Genomic DNA, 23060 nt, shown 5'->3' with positions numbered 1-23060 from the left:
TTGTGACATAAGTTTGTTAACCAGGTATGATGCTGTGTGATGCAGACTTCAATTGGATTCTGAAAGCTACTGGTCAAAAGCCAATGAACTGAATGATTATCTCAGTCACAGAATATATCAAAATAAATATGTTCAAGTAAAACTTTAAAGTTATTGTAGGAAAGAACTTTTTTTCAACAATCAATATATTTCTCTTTTCTGACATTCACCTTACTTTTCAGGCATAGTAGTCATGTTCTCTTAAACCAGAAGCAAGGCTGGTACACACTTCTCCCCTTAATAACTGTTAGTTATACATGGCTGAACCAAAACATAAAAAACGATGGGAGAAAGATGAGGTGACAATATACAATATTGGAAATAACTGTCTAAGAGGTTATGAATTGTGATTTGAAAATAACACAGCACATTCACTCTTCTCATTAAAAAAACATGCTATTCAGTAGAATGAACCTTTTGTTCATTAATCGCAAAGTTTGTGGCCCTGCATGTATCTCTTTGCATTTTGTAGGCAATGTCAAAAGAAAAACAAAAATAAGTTATTTCTTCAGTATTCAGTTTGGCTTATTGCTATCTACTTTTTGACATTTAACTATGATCTCAATGACAGGTCATTGAAATAGAAGACATAATAAACCCAATAAATATTTTGTTTTCCTCTTTTGATGCAGTCCCTTTACAGACTGTCTGTCTGATATTTGCAGCCTCTTATATGGAAAGAATCATTTTATAGACAGACTCATAATACAACAAATTTTTTGTAAACTACTTGATTTCTGTCTGTCTTTCTAGAATTGGTGATGCATTTACACTCGTGTTATTGTCAACACAAAATATAAAACATATATGTTGTTGCTTAGTCACAAATTCATCCCTGACTCTGCAGCCCCATGGACTGCAGCATGCCAGGCTTATCTGTCCTCCACTATTTCTCAGAGTTTGCTCAAATTCATATCCATTAAGTCAATGATGCCATCTAACCATCTCATCCTCTGCTGCCCTCTTCTCCTTTTGCTTTCAGTCTTTCCCAGTATCAAGATATTTTCTAATGAGTTGACTCTTTGTATCAGATGGTGAAAGTATTGGAGCTTCAGCTTCTCAGCAGTCCTGCCAATGAATTTTCAGGGTCGATTTCCTTTAGGATCAATTGGTTTGATGTCCTTGCTGTCCAAAGGCCTGTCAAGAGTCTTCTCTAATACCACACTTTGAAAGCGTCAATTCTTTGGCATTCATTTCTTCTTTATGGTCCAAATTTCACATTCATAGATTTTTAATGGAAAAACCATAACTTTGACTATATGGTGCTTTGTGGACAAAGTAATGTCTCTGCTTTTTAATATGCTCTCTAGGTTTGTCATAGCTTCTCTTCCAAGGAGCAACCATCTTTTAATTTCATGGCTGCAGACACCGTCTGCACTGATTTTGAACCCAAGACAATAAAATTTTTTACTGTTTCCAATTTTTCCCCTTCTGTTTGCCATGAAGTGATGGGACTGGATGCCATAAATTTAGCTTTTTGAATGTTGAGTTTTAAACCAGCTTCTTCACTCTCCTCTTTTGCCCTCATCAAGAGGCTCTTTAGTTCCTCTTCACTTTCTGCCATTAGAGTGGTATCAACTGCATATCTGAGATTGTTGATACTTCTCCCAGTAATCTTGATTCCAGCCTGTGAGTCATGCAGCCTGGTACTTCACATGATGTACTCTGCATAGAAGTTTAATAAGCAGAGTGACAATATACATCCTTGTTGTATTCTTCTCCTAAATTTGAACCAGTCAGTTGAAACATATATAGGGGGCTGAATTGTGGCGTCAAAACATAAACCCAAACCCTAATGCTGGTACCTGTCAATGTGATCATATTTGGAAATAGGTTTCTTGCAGATGTAATTAAGTTAAGGCTCTTGAGATGAAGTTATCCTGGATTTAGGGTAGGCTTTGAATGCAATACTTGTTGTGCTTATAAAAGCAAAGAACTGTAAATTTGAGACACAGAAAAACAAAGGGAAGTTCCTGTGAAGACAGAAATTAGAATTAAGCAGTTGCAAACAGTGGAATTCCAAAGATTTCAAGAAGATACCAAATGTGCATCAAAAAAGATGTACTTGGAATTCTGACTTGGACATCTTAGTTCAGAACATTAGGTAAATTGTTTAAATGATTCGAGTTCTTTATTTATTCATAAAATAGAAATTTAAAAAATCATCCTCAAGGTGTTTTTGTGAGGGTAAAAGAAAATTACTTACATAACTATCTAGAGCTGTGTGGTTTTATTTAAAATATAATAGCTATTTCTTCTTATCAAAAATATTTTTTCTCAGTACTTTGCAATATTTCATTGAAACAGTGTACAAAAGCACATGCAAATTAATCTTTTCCTTTAAATTATTTTTAATTTGAACACCAAGTCCACCACTTATCTCAAAGTGATGTTTCAGTTGAAGGCCTTTAAAGATGGTAAGGCATTTCTACAGATAAAGATGTTTCTTACTTCTTAGCAAATGTTTTTCACATCTGATTTTGAATATGCTTGGTAGATGATATAATTATAAGGATTAACTAGCAGCCAGCAGAATAAAGTCATATTTCTCCACATTAGTAAAATGGCAGTACAGAAACACAGCAACTTTCAGAGAAATGAGATCACAAATGTTTAGTGCTTGTTATGTCAGAGAACGCATTGAAAATGTACCATTTTTGTGTGTATGCTAATGTACAATGATGTAACAGAGATAGATTAAAGGGAAGAAGATTCATTGAGTTTCAAAAAAAAAACTCTTTAATTGCAAATTAGATAGGAGTACATCAAATTCAAACTATAAAAAATTAGCTCTCCTTCTCCTCAGCAATTAATAATAAGAGAGAAGACAGCTGAAGGGATAACCATATTTAGCTCTCTTTAGGGTTGTTGCTTATATCTTTCCTTTTCTCCTCTGCTTTTCACTTCTCTTCTTTTCACAGCTATTTGTAAGACCTCCCGAGACAGCCATTTTGCTTTTTTTGCATTTCTTTTCCCTGGAGATGGTCTTGATCCCTGTCTCCTCTACAATGTCATGAACCTCATTCCATAGTTCATCAGGCACTCTATCTATTAGATCTAGGCCCTTAAATCTATTTCTCACTTCCACTGTATAATCATAAGGGATTTGATTTAGCATACCTGAATGGTCTAGTGGTTTTCCCTGGACCATTTTCAATTTCAGTCTGAATTTGGCAATAAGGAGTTCATGGTCTGAGCCACAGTCAGCTCCTGGTCTTGTTTTTGCTGACTGTATAGAGCTTCTCCATCTTTGGCTGCAAAGAACATAATCAATCTGATTTCGGTGTTGACCATCTGGTGATGTCCATGTATAGAGTCTTCTCTTGTATTGTTGGAAGAGGGTGTTTGCTATGACCAGTGCATTTTCTTGGCAAAACTCTATTAGTCTTTGCCCTGCTTCATTCCATATTCCAAGGCCAAATTTGCCTGTTACTCCAGGTGTTTCTTGACTTCCTACTTTTGCATTCCAGTCCCCTATAAGAAAAGGACACCTTTTTTGGGTGTTAGTTCTAAAAGGTCTTGTAGGTCTTCATAGAACCGTTCAACTTCAGCTTTTTCAGCGTTACTGGTTGGGGCATAGACTTGGATTACTGTGATATTAAATGGTTTGCCTTGGAAACGAACAGAGATCATTCTGTCATTTTTGAGATTGCATCCAAGTACTGCATTTCGGACTCTTTTGTTGACCATGATGGCTACTCCATTTCTTCTGAGGGATTCCTGTTCACAGAGGTAGATATAATGGTCATCTGAGTTAAATTCACCCATTCCAGTCCATTTGAGTTCGCTGATTCCTAGAATGTCGACATTCACTCTTGCCATCTCTTGTTCGACCACTTCCAATTTGCTTTGATTCATGGACCTGACATTCCAGGTTCCTATGCAATATTGCTCTTTATAGCGTCGGACCTTGCTTCTATCACCAGTCACATCCACAGCTGGGTATTGTTTTTGCTTTGGCTCCATCCGTTCATTCTTTCTGGAGTTATTTCTCCACTAATCTTCAGTAGCATATTGGGCACATACTGACCTGGGGAGTTTTTCTTTCAGTATCCTATCATTTTGCCTTTTCATATTGTTCATGGGGTTCTCAAGGCAAGAATACTGAAGTGGTTTGCCATTCCCTTCTCCAGTGGACCACATTCTGTCAGATCTCTCCACCATGACCCACCTATATTGGGTTGCCCCACGAGCATGGTTTAGTTTCATTGAGTTAGACAAGGCTGTGGTCCTATTGTGATTAGACTGACTAGTTTCCTGTGAGTATGGTTTCAGTGTGTCTGCCCTCTGATGCCCTCTTACAATACCTACCATCTTACTTGGGTTTCTATTATCTTGGGCTTGGGGTATCTCTTCACGCCTGCTCCAGCAAAGTGCAGCAGCTGCTCCTTACTTTGGTCGAGGGGTACCTCCTCTCTAAAGAATAGCAAGAAGAGAGGAGAAAGTCTTCCTCAGCGAAAAATGAAAAGAAATAGAGGAAAACAACAGAATGGGAAAGACTAGAGATCTCTTCAAGAAAATTAGAGATACCAAGGGAACATTTCATGCAAAGATGAGCTCGATAAAGGACTGAAATGGTATGGACCTAACAGAATAAGAAGATATTAAGAAGAGATGGCAAGAATACACAGAAGAACTGTACAAAAAAGATCTTCACGCCCCAGATAATCATGATGGTGTGATCACTCACCTAGAGCCAGACATCCTGGAATGTGAAGTCAATTGGGCCCTAGAAAGCATCACTATGGACAAAGCTAGTGGAGGTGATGGAATTCCAGGTGAGCTCTTTCAAATCCTGAAAGATGATGCTGTGAAAGTGCTGCACTCAATATGCCAGCAAATTTGGAAAACTCAGCAGTGGCCATAGAACTGGAAAAGGTCAGTTTTCATTCCAATCCCAAAGAAAGGCAATGCCAAAGAATGCTCAAACTACCACACAATTGCACTCATCTCACACGCTACTAAAGTAATGCTCAAAATTCTCCAAGACAGGCTTCAGCAATACGTGAACCGTGAACTTCCTGATGTTCAAGCTGGTTTTTGAAAAGGCAGAAGAACCAGAGATCAAATTGCCAACATCCGTTGGATCACGGAAAAAGCAAGAGAGTTCCAGAAAAACATCTATTTCTGCTTTATCGACTATGCCAAAGCTTTTGATTGTGTGGATCACAATAAACTGTGGAAAATTCTGAAAGAGTTGGGAATACCAGACCACCTGACCTGCCTCTTGAGAAATTTGTATGCAGGTCAGGAAGCAACAGTTAGAAATGGACATGGAACAACAGAATGGTTCCAAATAGGAAAAGGAGTACGTCAAGGCTGTAAATTGTCACGCTGCTTATTTAACTTCTATGCAGAGTACATCATGAGAAACGCTGGGCTGGAAGAAACACAAGCTGGAATCAAGATTGCTGGGAGAAATACCAATAACTTCAGATATGCAGATGACACCACCCTTATGGCAAAAAGTGAAGAAGAACTAAAAAGCCTCTTGATGAAAGTGAAAGTGGAGACTGAAAAAGTTGGCTTAAAGCTCAACATTCAGAAAATGAAGATCATGGCAACCGGTCCCGTCACTTCATGGGAAATAGATGGGGAAACAGTGGAAACAGTGTCAGACTTTATTTTTGGGTCTCCAAAATCACTGGAGATGGTGACTGCAGCCATGAAATTAAAAGACACTTACTCCTTGGAAGGAAAGTTATGACCAACCTAGATAGCATATTCAAAAGCAAAGACATTACTTTGCCAGCAAAGACATTACTTTGCCAACTAGACAACTAGCCTTGTCTAGTCAAGGCTATGGTTTTTCCTGTGGTCATGTATGGATGTGAGAGTTGGACTGTGAAGAAGGCTGAGTGCCAAAGAATTGATGCTTTTAAATGTGGTGTTGGAGAAGACTCTTCAGAGTCCCTTGGACTGCAAGGAGATCCAACCAGTCCATTGTAAAGGAGATCAGCCCTGGGATTTCTTTGGAGGGAATGATGCTGAAGCTGAAACTCCAGTACTTTGTGCACCTCATGTGAAGAGTTGACTCATTGGAAAAGACTCTGATGCTGGGAGGGATTGGGGGCAAGAGGAGAAAGGGGCAACAGAGGATGAGATGGCTGGATGGTATCACTGACTCGATGGACGTGAGTCTGAATGAACTCTGGGAGTTGATGATGGACAGGGAGGCCTGGCGTGCTGCAATTCATGGGGTCGCAAAGAGTCAAACACGAATGTGCGACTGAACTGAACTGAGCATTGTTGCGGTTCAGTCACTCAGCCTGTTCGACTCTTTGCAACCCCATGGACTGCTGCACACCAGGCTTCCCTGACCTTCACTATTTCCTGAAACTTGCACAAACTTATGTACATTGAAATAGTGAGACCATCCAACCATTTACCCCTCTGTTGTCCCCTTCTGCTCTGCCTTCAATCTTTCCAACATCAGCCTTTTCCAATGAATCAGCTCTTTGCATCAGATGGACAAAGTATTAAAGCATCAGTATCAGTCCTCCCAATGAATAGTCAGGCCTGATGATGCGATCACTCACCTAGAGCCAGACATCCTGGAATGTGAAGTCAAGTGGGCCTTAGAAAGCATCACTATGAACAAAGCTAGTGGAGATGATGTAATTCCAGTTGAGTTCTTTCAAATCCTGAAAGATGATGCTCTGAAAGTGCTGCACTCAATATGCCAGCACATTTGGAAAACTCAGCAGTGGCCACAGAACTGGAAAAGGTCAGTTTTCATTCCAATCCCAAAGAAAGGCAATGACAAGAATGCTCAAGCTACCGCACAATTGTACTCATTTCACACGCTAGTACAGTAATGCTCAAAATTCTCCAAGCCAGGCTTCAGCAATACGTGAACCGTGAACTTCCTGATGTTCAAGCTGGTTTTAGAAAAGGCAGAGGAACCAGAGACCAAATAGTCAACATCCGTTGGATCATGGAAAAAGCAAGAGAGTTCCAGAAAAACATCTATTTCTGCTTTATTGACTATGCCAAAGCCTTTGACTGTGTGGATCACAATAAACTGTGGAAAATTCTGAAAGAGATGGGACTACCAGACCACCTGACCTTCCTCTTGAGAAATTTGTATGCAGGTCAGGAAGCAACAGTTAGAACTGGACATGGAACAACAGACTGGTTCCAAATAGGAAAAGGAGTACAACAAGGCTGTATATTGTCACTCTGCTTATTTAACTTATTTGCAGAGTACATCATGAGAAATGCTGGGCTGGAAGAAACACAAGCTGGAATCAAGATTGCCGGGAGAAATATCAATAACCTCAGATATGCAGATGATACCACCCTTATGGCAGAAAGTGAAGAGGAACTAAAAAACCTCTTGATGAAGGTGAAAGAGGAGAGTGAAAAATTTGGCTTAAAACTCAACATTCAGAAAACTAAGATCATGGCCTCTGGTCCCAATCACTTCATGGGAAATAGATGGGGAAACAGTGGAAACAGTGTCAGACTTTATTTTTGGGGTCTCCAAAATCACTGGAGATGGTGATTGCAGCCATGAAATTAAAAGACACTTACTCCTTGGAAGGAAAGTTATGACCAACCTAGATAGCATATTGAAAAGCAGAGACATTATTTTGCCAACAAAGGTCCGTCTAGTCAAGGCTATGGTTTTTCCAGTGGTCATGTATGGATGTGAGAGTTGGACTGTGAAGAAGGCTGAGTGCCGAAGAATTGATGCTTTTGAACTGTGGTGTTGGAGAAGACTCTTGAGAGTCCCTTGGACTGCATGGAGATCCAACCAGTCAATTATAAAGGAGATCAGCCCTGGGATTTCATTGGAAGGAATGATGCTAAAGCTGAAACTCCAGGACTTTGTGCACCTCATGTGAAGAGTTGACTCATTGGAAAAGACTCTGATGCTGGGAGGGTTTGGGAGCAGGAGGAGAAGGGGACGACAAAGGATGAGATGGCTGGATGGCATCACTGACTCAATGGATGTGAGTCTGAGTAAACTCTGGGAGTTGGTGATGGACAGGGAGGCCTGGCGTGCTGAGATTTATGGGGTCACAAAGAGTTGTACACGACTGAGTGACTGAATTGAACTGAACTGAACTGAACCGAAGCACTAGATTGCTTAATTTCTTGAAATCTTGTTTCCTCATTTGTTAAAGAGAAATAACATACTAGTGAACTTCTCTTATCTAACAATGTAGCTTCTGCTTTATAACTATTGTCATCTAGTAGCACCCCAATTTTGTTAGGGTAACTACTGGTCTCCCCTAGTGGCTCAGTTGGTAAAGAATCCACCTGCAATGAGGGAGACCTGGGTTCAGTCCCTGGTTTGGGACGACCCCCTGGAGAAGGGAAAGGCTACCCACTCCAGTATTCTGGCCTGGAGAATGCCCACAGGGTCGCAAAGATTTGGACACAACTGAGCGACTTTCACTTTCACTCATTCACCAGACACCCTAGTGTGGGCCTTTGGTGACATTTAGTCCTTGTGGTCAAAATGATCGAGTCAGGAGTATAACTGTAACTGTTAACCAATCTGAAGAGAATAAATTTAAGAACACTTGTAATACTGAGACAAAGAAAACATTCCTTTCTCTGAAAAAACAAGGATTTTGTAGCACTAGGAGTTGTCATCAATGGTGTTCACTACTAAAGGAGACCTGTCTTTGCGTGATGTTGACCACATAGTTGGAGTTCAAAAAAGAGGGGAGGAAAGACTGCACCCTTATTGATGCTGTTATGATATTGGACCTAATTTTGAATCTGATATTACCTCTACTTTTGGACATTTCACATCTGAGAGTTAGTTAGAACCTTATTGTTCTGAATCTCTGTGTATTGGAAATTCTGATACTAGCAAAACTAAAAGTCTTCAAAAAGGTGTATGTGCATATATATATATATATATATATATATATATAATAAGATTACTTTGGGTTACAATGTAATAGATTTAATAAGCATCCAGTATGGTCACACACAAACAAAGGATTTTTTGTTTGTTTGTTTGTTTTCTTTTTCTTTTACTCACTGTGTTGAAATATGTTAATCAAACATTCAAATGTTTTCTCAAGAACCAGATTATTGTTTTTTTCCTTTAGTTATGAGACAAAAGAAAAAATCCTGAGAGTTTGACTCCATTTGACTTTAATTTAAATACATAAAGTAGAGCTGTCTGCAATTACAAGCTTACTTACCAGAGGAATATGGTATAAATAAAAAACACAATAAAAATGTAATTACAGAAGCTGGTTAATTTTTTGAAAGGAGTTTATGTTGGATAAGAAAGAGCTGATTTCTATTATTTTTTATGATTGCAGTATTCTATTTATATTCTCAGCATTGAATTAATTTCCTTGTCTAATGTTCACCTTGCTGAGGATCTTTTTAAAATACTTTAATGAGTTGAGTACATAAATCATCTTTGTGAACACAAATACACTGGAGGGAATTTTTTTAAGATTATGGAGTGGGAGATAAGTCAGTCAAAGACTTCATGCCCCATTTTTTAAGTCTATCAAAGTGAAAAAAAATAATAGTTGCCCTTTTTCATAGACTTAACGGTGGTGAAATCTTTAAAAAAAAAAATCAAAAGTAAAATAATTGCACAGAGAGTTATGTCATGTATTATAAAAAAAGCTTGCCAAATATAGGCTTAGCATTAGTATTTTTTTTTTAATTTTTAACCATAAGCTAGCCTCATTCCTTTATTTTAAGTGAATTTATGCCTATAGGCAAATATTCCCATTATGAATGAGAATTTCCTGAAGGCTGTACCATAATATTCTGCTGCTGTTTTATAGTTGCTAAGTTGTGCCCCACTCTTTGAGACTGCATGGACTATAGCCTACTAGGCTCCTCTGTCCTTGGGATTTCCCAAGCAGGAATATTGGAGTGCATTGCCATTTCCTTCTCCAAGGGATCTTCCCAACCCAGGGATTGAACCTGTGTATCCTGCCCTGGCAAGTGGGTTCTTTACTACTGAGCCACTTTGGAAGCCTGTACTATAATATAGATGGACTGAAATTTGAGAATTCACAGCCACATGTTAAAAACCAGACTAAAAAATTAGTCATTCAAATCTTCATTAGCTGCAGATATTCACATATGTTGTTATTAATTCTAATTTTTAAATATTTTATATATATTTATTCTGATATAGCAGAAAAATTTCTTAAAATGCCCATACTTCCCTAGTTTTCTTTGCCTTGATCACCAGAATCAGAACCATACAGGTGAACATCAGCTTAAAAATAAATAAAAGTGTTGTAGTTCTATAATGTGCATGAGTCATAATTAAATATTTAAACTTCTTAGAGATTCTCACACAGGTAACAAGTTAATTCCTTCAGGTGGAAGATACTTGCCAGTCACAAGGAGAGCTACTAGGTATTGAAGAAACACTCCTTAATTTACTAGTTTATATAAACTTCATTTTCTTTTCTTTTTTTATTTATTTATTTTTATTTATTTATTTTTTTTTTTTGAGCAAGAAAAACATTTAATAACATACTAATTAGACTAGAGTCAGGTACTCAAAGTCAGGTACTGACTTTGGAGTCAGATAAAAAACTCAAATTTGAGTCTGGCGATGTGATGCAGTGATGTTACAAGAAATGGAAGCTCCTCTTATGTAATTGCTCTTCCATAGCTGAGTTTTCATCCTTAGGTTTGTGGCCTCATGATTGCTGAATGGCTGCCACAGTTCCAGACATCATGTCCTCATACAGCTTTGACAAAGGCAGACGGGGCAGCTGTCTCCCCCAGTCCCTGTTTGTGTCTTTTAGATGTCTCTTTCCATAACTCTTTCTTTTACAACTCATTGGTGTACAGTGGGTCACAGGTCCACCTGAAATAAAGCATTTCTAACAGGAAGTGGAACAGGCCCCTTACCTGGAGCTGGTGGCTGGTGGTGGCTTACCTTCCTGGGGCATGTTACTGCCTGAGCAAAAGGAAGAAAAGAATGTTATTGGGCAGAGACTAACAGTACCTGCCCCAGCTAGGGTGACTTGTCACAGATTTCCTGGGATCATCCTGTTTCAAAACCAAAGTCTCACATTTCAGAGCAAATCAAGAGGATTGGTCACCCTCCTTGAAAGCTCCAGTTTCCAAGAACTTCTGAATTAGAATCTCTTGAGGGTGAAATTCAGACTTCAAAAATGATTTTTAGCACTCTCCCAGGATAATTATTATATTCGCCAAAGTTTGAGAGTCACTGTTTTCTATGAAACCCAAACGGGGGACTCAAGGTTGACATAATTCCCAGGTAATCTCCGAGCAGGAGTAGATCCGGATGAGCGGATGTGGGTGTGACTTGAGACTGGGAACCTTTACAGGAGCAGACTGAACCTTGAGCCAGGGGCCTGGGATCTTCACATTCCACTCCCAGCGCGCTCCTGCTCCCACCACAAGAAGGGACCATCTCACTTAGAGGCCGCTGCTCTGTGTGGACTTGAACCCTGCCACCACTTTTGGGCTGGACTGGCTAGGCTGTGTCCACATGTGAATCCCAAGTTCATAGGACACAAACTGCATCTTAGCCTTCTTCTGTCCTGGGCATCTGGCACCAGGGCTCATTTTATTTTATTTATTTATTTATTTTTTAACTTCTTTTTTATTTTATATTAGAGTATAGTTGATTTACAATGTTGTGTTAGTTTCTGCTGCACAGCAAAGTGATTCAGTTATACATGTATCTATTCTTTTTTAAGGTTCTTTTCACATACAGGTTATTACAGAATATTGAGTACAGTTCCCTATGCTATAGGTCCTTGTTATCTATTTTAAATATAGTAGTGTGTATATATGTTAATCCCAACCTCCTAATTTATCCTTCCCCTACCTTTGCTTTCCCCTTTGGTAACTATGAATTTATTTTCTTTTTTTAAAATTTTATTTTATTTTTAAACTTTACAATATTGTATTAGTTTTGCCAAATATCGAAATGAATCCGCCACAGGTATACCTGTGTTCCTCATCCTGAACCCTCCACCCTCCTCCCTCCCCATACCCTCCCTCTGGGCCTTCCCAGTGCACCAGCCCCAAGCATCCAGTATTGTGCATCGAACCTGGACTGGCAATTCGTTTCATACATGATATTATACATGTTTCAATGCCATTCTCCCAAATCTTCCCACCCTCTCCCTCTCCAACAGAGTCCATAAGACTGTTCTGTACATCAGTGTCTCTTTTGCTGTCTCGTACATAGGGTTATTGTTACCATCTTTCTAAACTCTATATATATGTGTTAATAAAAATATGGAACGCTTCACAAATTTGCGTGTAATCCTTGCGCAAGGGCCATGCTAATCTTCTCTGTATCATTCCAATTTTAGTATATGTGCTGCCAAAGCGAGCACTAAACTTCATTTTCATATATTGAATTGCTTAAAGTGAATCCCATCTATATTCCCATACAGCAGAAGCATCACAAATCTCCACCTGCATAGACACACGCTCCAAACTTTTTATCTGTATGAGAATCACTGAAGGGAACATAAAGAGTCATTTATTATGTAATTGGGAATATAGTTGTAATTTTCAATTTCTTTGAAACTTATATCTCTTGCACCCTGCATATCTACCTTGTTGTTTGTTGGGAAACTAAGGAACGCATATTTAAATAGCTTGCTTTATTTTTACCATTCAACATTGAGACGTAAAATTAGGAAACATCAAAATCCCATAAATACTGGAGGAAATCAGGATCAATATCATGAAAAGAAAATTGATCCAAGAACTATGATTCTCATCTGAGATCTATAATGATCTGGCCTTGTGGAATTCAATTTTCCTAAGGCTTAATATCTTATTTTGTTAAATAAAAGATAATAACTTTTAAGCCCTCAAGGTAAGTACATAGAGAATTATTAAGTCAAAAATGAGCTAACCAACAGAATAACCATTCAGGTATAAATCAGAAGTTAACAAACCAAAAAGCTATTTGCAAGTCCTATAACTTGTTTGTACCTTAACTCCCTAGGAGAACTACTGGGCCTAACTACATATAACATTCTGCCTCCTTGATAATCTAGCTAGATTTTCTGCTTCTTTTACTCTACAATAACACAATCAATTCTTGGGTCTTTGCATTGACCACCACCATGTTATTCTGGTCTCAGTACCTGAATTAATCCTTGCCTACTGCCAGATTCAGTTCTTTACCATAGAATCTGGTCAATCCATGTTCTTAGACCATCTAAGAACATAATCTTTTGTTATAACTATTAGGGTTTAATTTTGATGGATAGTGAGAAGACCTACTTTTCACTAGACATGTAATATTTGGTTTTTGATTTCTTACCTCCATACAAATATCTGAAAATGAATACTTGGTGATAAATGACTCCATGGAGATTAACACAGCATCATCAAAATTTTATTTACATAATATTGGAAATTTCAAACTACTTTCATTGGTAACTGTGGCTGGTTAAGAAGGCTTATTCCTTAAAAGTGTGAGGAAGAAAATTTGTGATAATTAAGAATTCTTTTCTCATGTTCAGATGAGGTGTAAGGAATAGGAAAGGAATAAATTATTGCATTCATAAAATAAATTTTCTACTTGAAATATAATAAATATCAATGAACTATAATATAATTATTAAAATAACCAAACCTAAAGATTTCTGAACATAATGGAAATTATTTAATCTTTTTTTTTTAACTTCTGATAACCTTGCCTTAAAAAAATTACATTGACTTTGAAACAATCCCAAAATATGGGGAATAATTAACAGAGCTGTAATCACTGTTATAAACCTCCTGAGAACAGTCACTGTAATAAAATTGGCGTAGTAAGTTCTACAGAAAAAAAAAATCTGGTGCAGCTAAACACGATTAATGATAAACCAACTAATTTCACATGCAAAGAATATTAAACAGTTGTGGACTTTGACTAGTATCAAACTTCCCATTAATCTGATCCTTTGATAAAAGCAGACACACCACAGTACCTTATCTTGCTCAAATATGCAAATCTCATAATCTCGCTGTTTTACAGTGAATTTTTGCTGGCTATTTAGAGTAGAAATAGACTCTGAAAAGTGGATGAGACATGGCTGTTGTTCTCTGACTCTTTGCAAACTCATGAGTGCCACACACACGGCTTCCGTGTTCTTCACTATCTCGAACTCATGGCCTTTGAGTGGATGATGCCATTCAACCATCTTATCCTCTGTCACCCCTTTCTCCTGTCCTCAGTCTTTCCCAGCATTAGAGTCTTTTCCAGTGTGTCAGCTCTTTGTATCAGGTGGCCAAAATATTGGAGCTTCAGCTTCAGCATTAGTTCTTGCAGTGAATATTCAGGATTGATTTCCTTCAGGGTTGACTGGTTTGATGTCCTTGCTGTCCAAGGGACTCTCAAGAGTCTTCTCCAGCACCACAATTTAAATCTATCAATTCTTCGGTCTCAGCCTTCTTTATGGTCCAACTCTCACATCTGTACATGATTACTAGAGAAAACAGCTTTGACAATATGAACCTTTGTCAGCAAGATGATATCTGTGCTTTTTAATAGGCTGTCTAGGTGTGTCACAGCTCTTCTTACAAGGAGCAAGCATCTTTTAATTTCATGGTTGCAGTCACCATCTGCAGTAATTTTGGAGCCCCCCGAAAATAAAGTCTGTCACTGTTTCCTCTTTTTATCCTTTCTATATGCCATGAAGTGATGGGACTGGATGCCATGATCTCAGTTTTCTGAATGCTGAGTTTTAAGCCAGCTTTTTCACTCTCCTCTTTCACCTTCATCAAGAGTCTCTTTAGTTCCTTTTCACTTTCTGTCATTAGAGTTGTATCATCTGCATATCTGAAGTTATTTATATTTCTCCTGGCAATCTTGATTACAGCTTTTGATTCATCTAGCCTGGCATTTCGCATGATGTACTCTGCATATAAGTTAAAAAAGTAGGGTGATAATACACAGCCTTGACACATTACTTTCCCAGTTTTGAACCAATCCATTGTTATATGTCCAGTTCTAATTGTAACTTTTTCACCTCCATACACGGTTCTTAGGAGGCAGGTAAGGTAGTCTGGTAATCCCATCACTTTAAGAATTTTCCATAGTTTGTTGTAATCTACACAGTCAAAGGCTTTAGTGTAGTCAATAAAGCAGAAGTAGAAGAAGTAGATTTTTTTTTTTTTCTGGAATTCCCTTTTGTTTTCCATGATCTAACAAATATTGGCAATTTGATCTCTGGTTCCTCTGCCTTTTCTAAATCCAGCTTGTACATCTGGAAATTCTTGGTCACAGACTGCTGAAGACTAGCTTGAATGATTTTGAGCATTGCCTTGCTAGCATGTGAAATGAATGCAATTTTCTAGTAGTTTGAACATTCTTTGGCATTACCCTTCTTTGGAATTGGAATGGAAACTGACCCTTTCTAGCCCTATGGCCACTGCTGAGTTTTCCAAATTTGCTGACATAGTGAGTGTAACAGTTTAACAGCATTATCTTTTAGGATTTGAAATAGCTCAGCTGCAATTCCGTCACCTCCTTTAGCTTTATTCACAGTAATGCTTCCTAAGACCCACTTGACTTCATTCTCTAGGGTGTCTTGCTCTAGATGAGTGACCACACCATCATGGCTATCCGGGTCATGAAGACCTTTTCGTATATGTCTTTTGTGCATTGTTGCCACCTTTTTCTTAATCTGTTCTGTTTCCGTTAGGTCCTTACCGTTTCTTTCCTTTATAGTGCCCATCCTTCCGTAAAATATTCCCTTGATATCTCCTATTTTCTTGAAGAGATCTCTAGTTTTTTTCCATTCTATTGTTTTTCTCTATTTCTTTGCATTGTTCACTTAAGCAGGTTTTTTATCTTTATCTCTCCTTGCTATTGTCTGGAATTCTGAGTTCAGTTGGGTTTGCTTTTCCCTTTCTTCCTTGCCTTTTGCTTCCCTTCTCAGCTGTTTGTAAAACCTCATTCAGACAACTACTTTGCCCTCTTGCATTTCTTTTTCTTTGGGTTGGGTTTTGTCACTGCCTTTTGTACAATGCTATGCACCTTTGTCTACAGTTCTTCAAGGAAGTCTGTCTACCAGATCTAATCCCTCGAATCTTTTCATCACCTCCACTGTCAAAGGTAGTTTCCAAGATTCTTAAGTGTAAATTCCAATGCTCAATCCTGATAGAAAAATTTGGAAACCTTTGGCCCGGTGCTACTGTGGAGATAATTTTTTCTAAGTAGCTTCAACAATGTGGCCAGTGTGTCTCCATGGCCTTGCAAATTGTAAGTAATTTGATGGCTAATGGTTATGCCTTCAGCTCTTTCATAAGTTCATTTTTTTTAAAATCAAAAATTGAGAGAAGTCAATAACATAATGCCTCACCCGCGTGTTTTCTGTCAATTGTGGAATCTTGATCCAAATAAAGGACAGGAAATGGGCCTAGTCCTTACGTTAGAGGAAGAATTGTGCTGTGCTAAGTCGCTTTAGTCGTGTTTGACTCTTTGCAACCCCATGGACTGTATAGTCTGCCAGGTTCCTCTGTCCATGGGATTTTCCAGGCAGGAATACTGGCGTGGGTTGCCATTTCTTCCTCCAGGGGATCTTCCTGACCCAGGGATCAAACCAGCGTCTCTTAGTTCTCCTGCATGGGCAGCAAGTTCTTTACCACTAATGCCACCTGGGAAGCCCCTAGAGGAAGGACACTACCCTTATATTATGCATCTTAAGTCCAGTGATTCAAAATGGTCTTTTTTACCTTGTAATGAACTATTTTTGATTTCAGTAATATTTCTCTGATGAAGCTTCTGCTTTTGCAGTGGCGATTACTAGGACCATGATGTTAAGTAGACAAAATGTACATTATTTATTTGGCCTGAGGTAGGTACCACCTGAGATTACTACCTTGTATATGCTTGAAATGTAACCATCAATTCTGCACTGCATTGTATTTCAAGGATCAACCTCTTTAAACCTTTGTTCTATGTTCTTTTTTACTGTACCTTTTTCTTTGTCTTTCCTTTTCCAGTTTTTCATTTTTATAGTCTCAGGGTTAGCCTCTTTAAAATTTGATGAATGCATGTTGGGTCTACACATTGGGAATTGCACAGATATCTTTAAACTACATCTTTAACGTTATAGAGGAATATGGTAGCTCCTTTGGATTCTCAACATGCAACCTGGTCAGCAGTAGTAAACTTGGAACTCTAGCTTGAGGGCAACCTAGGAAATAGAATCAATGACAACAGACCTTAAGTGGGCAATTAATATGCATGAGGCCACTTCCTTGGAGAAGGAAACGGGAACCCACTCTAGTATTCTGGCCTGGAGAATTCCACGGACAGAGGAGCCTGGCAGGCTGGAGTCCATGGGGTCGCAAAGAGTTGGACATGACTGAGGGACTATCACTCATTCATTCAAGCACTTTGCTAAATATTTTAACAGGAGTTACCTGACAGTTATGAACTCCACAGGAAATGAAGAATTAGAGAGCTCAGTGATACTGTTCAACTCACAGCTAGTAAGTGGTAGGTCCTAATCTCCCTGAGGTCAACTCCCATAAATTACTGACCACCATGACTGAGCCAATGTGTCCCATGCTTGAAGCTCACTCCAGCCTTTACAAGTGAACCTTCATTGTAATTGAGGCTTGTATATGGGATTCCAGCAGAATCATAAATAGGATAATCTCCTTTAAATTAATTCTGAGTATATCTGTATACTGAATCTTCTCTGTGTTTTCTTATATTTTTATAAACCCTTGGATTCATTTACTTTAATAAATGGGATCTCTCTTTAATACAAACAACAGATTTTACTGGGATTCTAAATAAATATGTTGACTCACCTGTTTTATATACCTACAGTGCTGTGATATCCTTTATACTTGTATTAAAGCTTTTTTTCCTTTTTTTGTTGATCATGATTATGTTGCATCTCTCTGATCTTTTTCTAGATTTTTAAAATTAAAACTAATTACTTCTTTTTAAAAAATGATAGATCAAGCTGGGGAAATGCCATCTATCTTTTTATGAGAAACAGTTACAAAATTATAGTGCCCAGAGTAGTTTGGGCAGGAAATCTGTAATGTATAGTTGTGCTGAGGACTGAGTCAAAACAAATTGTTACCACTTAACACAAATTAAGTATTGTCTTACTCATATGTGCTTTTTTATATCTCAATATATCTTTTAATATGGCCAATTTCCAAATGTAAATATAAACTCATTTTCTTTTTATAGTATTTAAAATTAATGGATAAAAAAAAATCAGTTGCATTAGAATATAATGAATGGTTCCAATTATTTCCTTATTTGGTTTATAACATCAAACAAATGTACCAGAATGCAGATAATAGGGAATCTCATCAAAATTGATACTCTCTTATTAATATAAATAGATATACTGACAAAATTAAGTAAGTTAGTATAAAATGGTCTTTTATCTTTATATCACCCTGACTTTTTTTTCTCTTTCTTTTTTATTTTTTAAATTATGAGACTATGACAGTACATTTACAGGAGACTTGGAAAATACAGATCAAAGTTACATTAGGTCCACTATATATTGCAGTTATTTTTTAGGCAAATAATTCAAGATTTTTGTTGGAGTTTCAGTATCAAACTCTCAAAAAGTAATATAATGAATAGACAGAAAAATAGAAGGATATAGTAGACCTGAAAAGCACCATGAACCTATTTACCATAAGTGAGATTTATACAATTCTCACATTACAATAGGAAACAAATTCCATTCATGTTACCATAGACTATAAACTAAGAAACACTGGAATGTATCCAGGAACATAAGGTGCAAAAATTTCATGGTGTAAAGGTGTTGAAATCATGCAGAGTCTGTTCTCTTATCACTGTAGAATTATGCTAAAAATCAATATCAGAAGATATTTGAAAATAACCGACATATTTTTGAATGCAGTGTAACATTCACCAGGAGAGATCTTTGACTTAGCCTGTGAAAGCCTCAATAAACTTAAAAGACTGAAAAAACACAGAGGGTGACTATAGAGAAAAAAGCATTTAAATAAGAAATTAAATGTCTACCTTTAAATGAAGCTATTGTAAAATGTTTTTTTATCTTTATATCTCCTTGACAACTCCCTTATAGTTTCTACTTTTATCATTTTTCTAAAAAAAATTTATGTCTTTCCTAGTTTTATTCTTTTCAATGATGCTCAACTGGAAGGGTAATTTTTGAACTGTTGCTTTTCTATTTCTCTTTCAACTTGGCTCTTGTTTCCATTTCCTTCTCTCTGCACAATCACATCACTACTTGTTACCCTCATCTCACCAACATATGGCTTTCCTTTTTGTGAAACATAGGTCGGATCTCGTCCTAGTGATCATTAGCTTGAGTAGAGAAATTTCTCCAAATACACCACAATTAAAATACAAAAGAGCTGTTAGATAACAGAAGAGACATATGACAGCCAGTGAGCTTAAAAAATTAATGTAGTAGAATTAAAAAATGAGCATATGAAATGGATAAGAAGCCAGAAGAGCTGAAAAGGTATTTGGTGAAAATCCATAATTGCTGCCTATAAGAATTAGGAGAAGAAATCAAAATGGAAAATATGCACCATATCTGATCAACATTTCTTAACCTTTTCAATGAATTCAAAAGTGAGAATCTTTAAAGCTTTATCTTATGCAATTTTCAAAAATATAACAACTATCACTATATTTCCAGGATACTCAACAGTGAAGCATCTTTACTGCTATAATAACAAAATTTCACTTTGTGCCAGCCTAGACTTTTTTATATTTTCCAGACTAGACTTTTATATATTTTCCAGATATACACAATGAAAAGTTGAAATCTAGTAAGATTTAAGAAAATAGCTTTTCAAATAGGCTCAGGGGCTGCTGCTAGAAAGTAATTATTTTAAATCAACTTTCAAAATAAATAAACAGATAAATAAATAACACACTCAAGACACAACATGAAGATTGCAGAAGAGTATGCAAAAGATAATCAAGAACAGAGGGAATTAAATTACAGCCAAGCTAAAACAGATACTAGAGCTGTCATCAGATGGCTACTCACTTTATTTGTATTCTCAAATGCATAAAACAGCATATGTAGAAAAGAAAATAGCAAAATAGAATTTTTCTGTTGATTTTTTAAGAGTGTACTTTGGGCATTCAAGGGGCTTCCCTGATAGCTGAGTTGGTTAAGAATCCACCTTCAAGGCAGGAGACCTCAATTCGATCCCTGGGACAGGAAGATCTGCTGGAAAAGGGATAGGCTACGCACTCCAGTTTTCCTGGGCTTCCCTTGTGGCTCAGCAGGTAAAGAATCCGCCTGCAGTGCCAGAGACCTGGGTTAGATCTCTGGGTTGGGAAGATCCCCTAGAGGAGAAAAGGCTACCCACTCCAATACTCCTGCTGGAGAATTCCATGAACTGTACAGTCCATGGGGTCCCAAAAAGTTGGACATGACTGAGCAACTTTCAATTGGGCATTCAAGTCAATATAAGAAAAAGAGGAAAAGAAAAACAGGTTATAACCTAATTAGTAATAATATATGTCGCTCATTTACCTTGTTTTACAATAAAGCATGCATAAGTTAAACCACTCTAGGTTTTCAATGTTTTTTCCTGCTAAAAAATTTGGTCATGGAAGGAAAGCAAATCTAGGGTACAGTCTTTTTGCTGTTTATTTAAAGTGAAGTGAAAGTTGCCCAGTCGTGCCCTACTCTTATTTAAAAATTCAATGTATTTCTATATCTTTTGTATGAGATGAAAGATTAACAATTGAGATGTATATAATTTTTATCTAATTTTCAAGTAACATTATCAAAATGTATGTCCATATATAATGAATTATATTAACAAATATTTATTGAGTTTCCTTTAGACAAAGCCCCAGTCTAGGCATTGGAGATCATCTTTTTCTAAATATAATCATTATTACTGTGGTAGCTAGAGGCCTCATAATCTGTCCAAAACATTAACAGTAACCAACTACCAAATGCATGTCATATTTCAGTGACTTTAATAATATCACTTAACTGCCTTTTCATTTTAAGAATTGTTTATAATTATCATGTATTATATATATACATGTGTATATATATATATATGCGCAAGAAAACAAGTACATTTGTATACTTTTAGAAAGACAGCTTTCTAAAACTATGTAAGTAAATGGTACAAATGTCTGTGATAATTTTGTTTCAAACTAGAATAAATTATAATGGGAATTACTCAGGTGATCCCATAAGCAGAAAATGGTTCAGAAAGAAACTATTAAGAAGGGAACAAAATCCATGCTTTTTTTTCTTCCTAGACTAACCTCAGAAATGCAAGAAAGCATTTTTATCTACAGCCAATATACACTCATAAGCTTGGGAAGGGTGGTTTGTTTGAAAGGGTGTCAAAATTTCATTTAATGGACCTGCCTGAAGTAATGTCTCAGTGCAAGCATTCAAATTAGTGATATTAATGTTCATATTTTATGTGAAGGAACAATATTGGTGTAACCTGGTCACTGATGCAAATCAGGAGAGTCCCATCTTATTATAATAATTTCCCACTCCAATTTGATCAGGCTCAGTGACCTGGAGGTAATAAATGAGTAAGTCAACAAACCAAACAACAGATAAATAAATCAACTGCCAATAACATTCTTTCAAACCATCCAATTCCCTGGGATTGATATGTTTAATTAAGGAAAACAAATTGTGCTGTGTTGAATTGCTAATGATGTTGTGAATCAAATAATATTTAAATGATTTGTCTTGCAATATTTGTGTACTAATTATATTATTCAATACTGTATGAATAGGCAATAAAGGAAATAAAAATGAGATAATTTTATCATGTAGTGGGTTTTGCTTTATGAAATCATGAGCAATTATTCATTTATTTGAATCAAAACAGAAAAATGCTAATCATTATGACACATAAAAATTATATTTAAGTCACAGTTGCAGATTTAAGGTGCCATTCTGTAATGAGATGCCCATACTCATAACTTTTGGTCCTTATGGTGAATATTTTTCATTCTCTCACTGAACACACTGGGATTAAATTAGGATGATGAGTTCCACCTGACTTATACATAAACAAACAAATAAACAAACAGAACAGATTAGACAAAACTAAACAGAGAAACAACAAAACCACAAGCAATAGGATATCCATTAGCTACTGTAACTAAAATGTTTAGAGATTAGGACAAGATTTAATGTATAAACCCAACATTGGGTATTAAAGGAATCCTTTTCTATTCATGTTTTCTCTGACACTTATACTGTGACTGCAACTGCATATGATGACTTCTTATATAGGCTAAATATTTAGAAAGTTCAACTCTAGCACCAACAGTGTATATTTTAATCACTGTGTAGCCTTGGTTTCCTTATCTCTTCCTTAGCATCCTCAACTGGGCCCTAGTATCCTTATCTGAAAGAGAAGACAACCATAATACCTACACCATATTTTTGAGAAATTTGAATGAGCTAATAAAAAAGTGTTTCTCCATCTATTTCCCATGAAGTGATGGGACCAGATGCCATGATCTTCATTTTCTGAATGTTGACCTTTAAGCCAACTTTTTCACTCTCTTCTTTCACTGTCATCAAGAGGCTTTTTAGTTCCTCTTCACTTTCTGCCATAAGGGTGGTGTCATCTGCATATCTGAGGTTATTGATATTTCTCCTGGCAATCTTCATTCTAGCTTGTGCTTCTTCCAGTCCAGCGTTTCTCATGATGTACTCTGCATATAAGTTAAATAAGCAGGGTGACAATGTACAGCCTTGTCGTACTCCCTTTCCTATTTGGAACCAGTCTGTTGTTCCATGTCCAGTTCTAACTGTTGCTTCCTGACGGTCAGGTGGTCTGGTATTCCCATCTTTTTCAGAATTTTCCACAGTGTATTGTGATCCACACAAAGACTTCAGCATAGTCAATAAAGTAGAAGTAGATGTTTTTCTGGAACTCTCTTGCTTTTTTGATGATCCAGCAGATGTTGGCAATTTGATCTCTGGTTCCTCTGCCTTTTCTAAAACCAGCTTGAACATCTAGAAGTTCACGGTTCACATATTGCTGAAGCCTGGCTTGGCGAATTTTGAGCATTACTT

At 37.0% G+C, this 23060-nt stretch overlaps 1 non-coding gene across 1 annotated transcript; it reads right to left on the bottom strand.

Moving 5' to 3' along the window:
- Positions 1 to 12264: 12264 nt before the first annotated feature.
- LOC147358443 (U6 spliceosomal RNA) lies at positions 12265 to 12371 on the bottom strand. Its single transcript, XR_015142528.1, has one exon. It is a non-coding gene; the product is annotated as a U6 spliceosomal RNA (small nuclear RNA).
- Between the last annotated feature and the right edge of the window lie 10689 nt (positions 12372 to 23060).

This window comes from Bos grunniens, chromosome 15, assembly GCF_055505025.1.
Source record: "Bos grunniens cultivar Pamir isolate PY7600 chromosome 15, Bosgru_T2T1.0, whole genome shotgun sequence".
Taxonomy (NCBI): domain Eukaryota; kingdom Metazoa; phylum Chordata; class Mammalia; order Artiodactyla; family Bovidae; genus Bos; species Bos grunniens.
The sequence above is the reverse complement of the archived record's forward strand: the minus strand, read 5'-3'. Positions and strand labels throughout refer to the sequence as shown.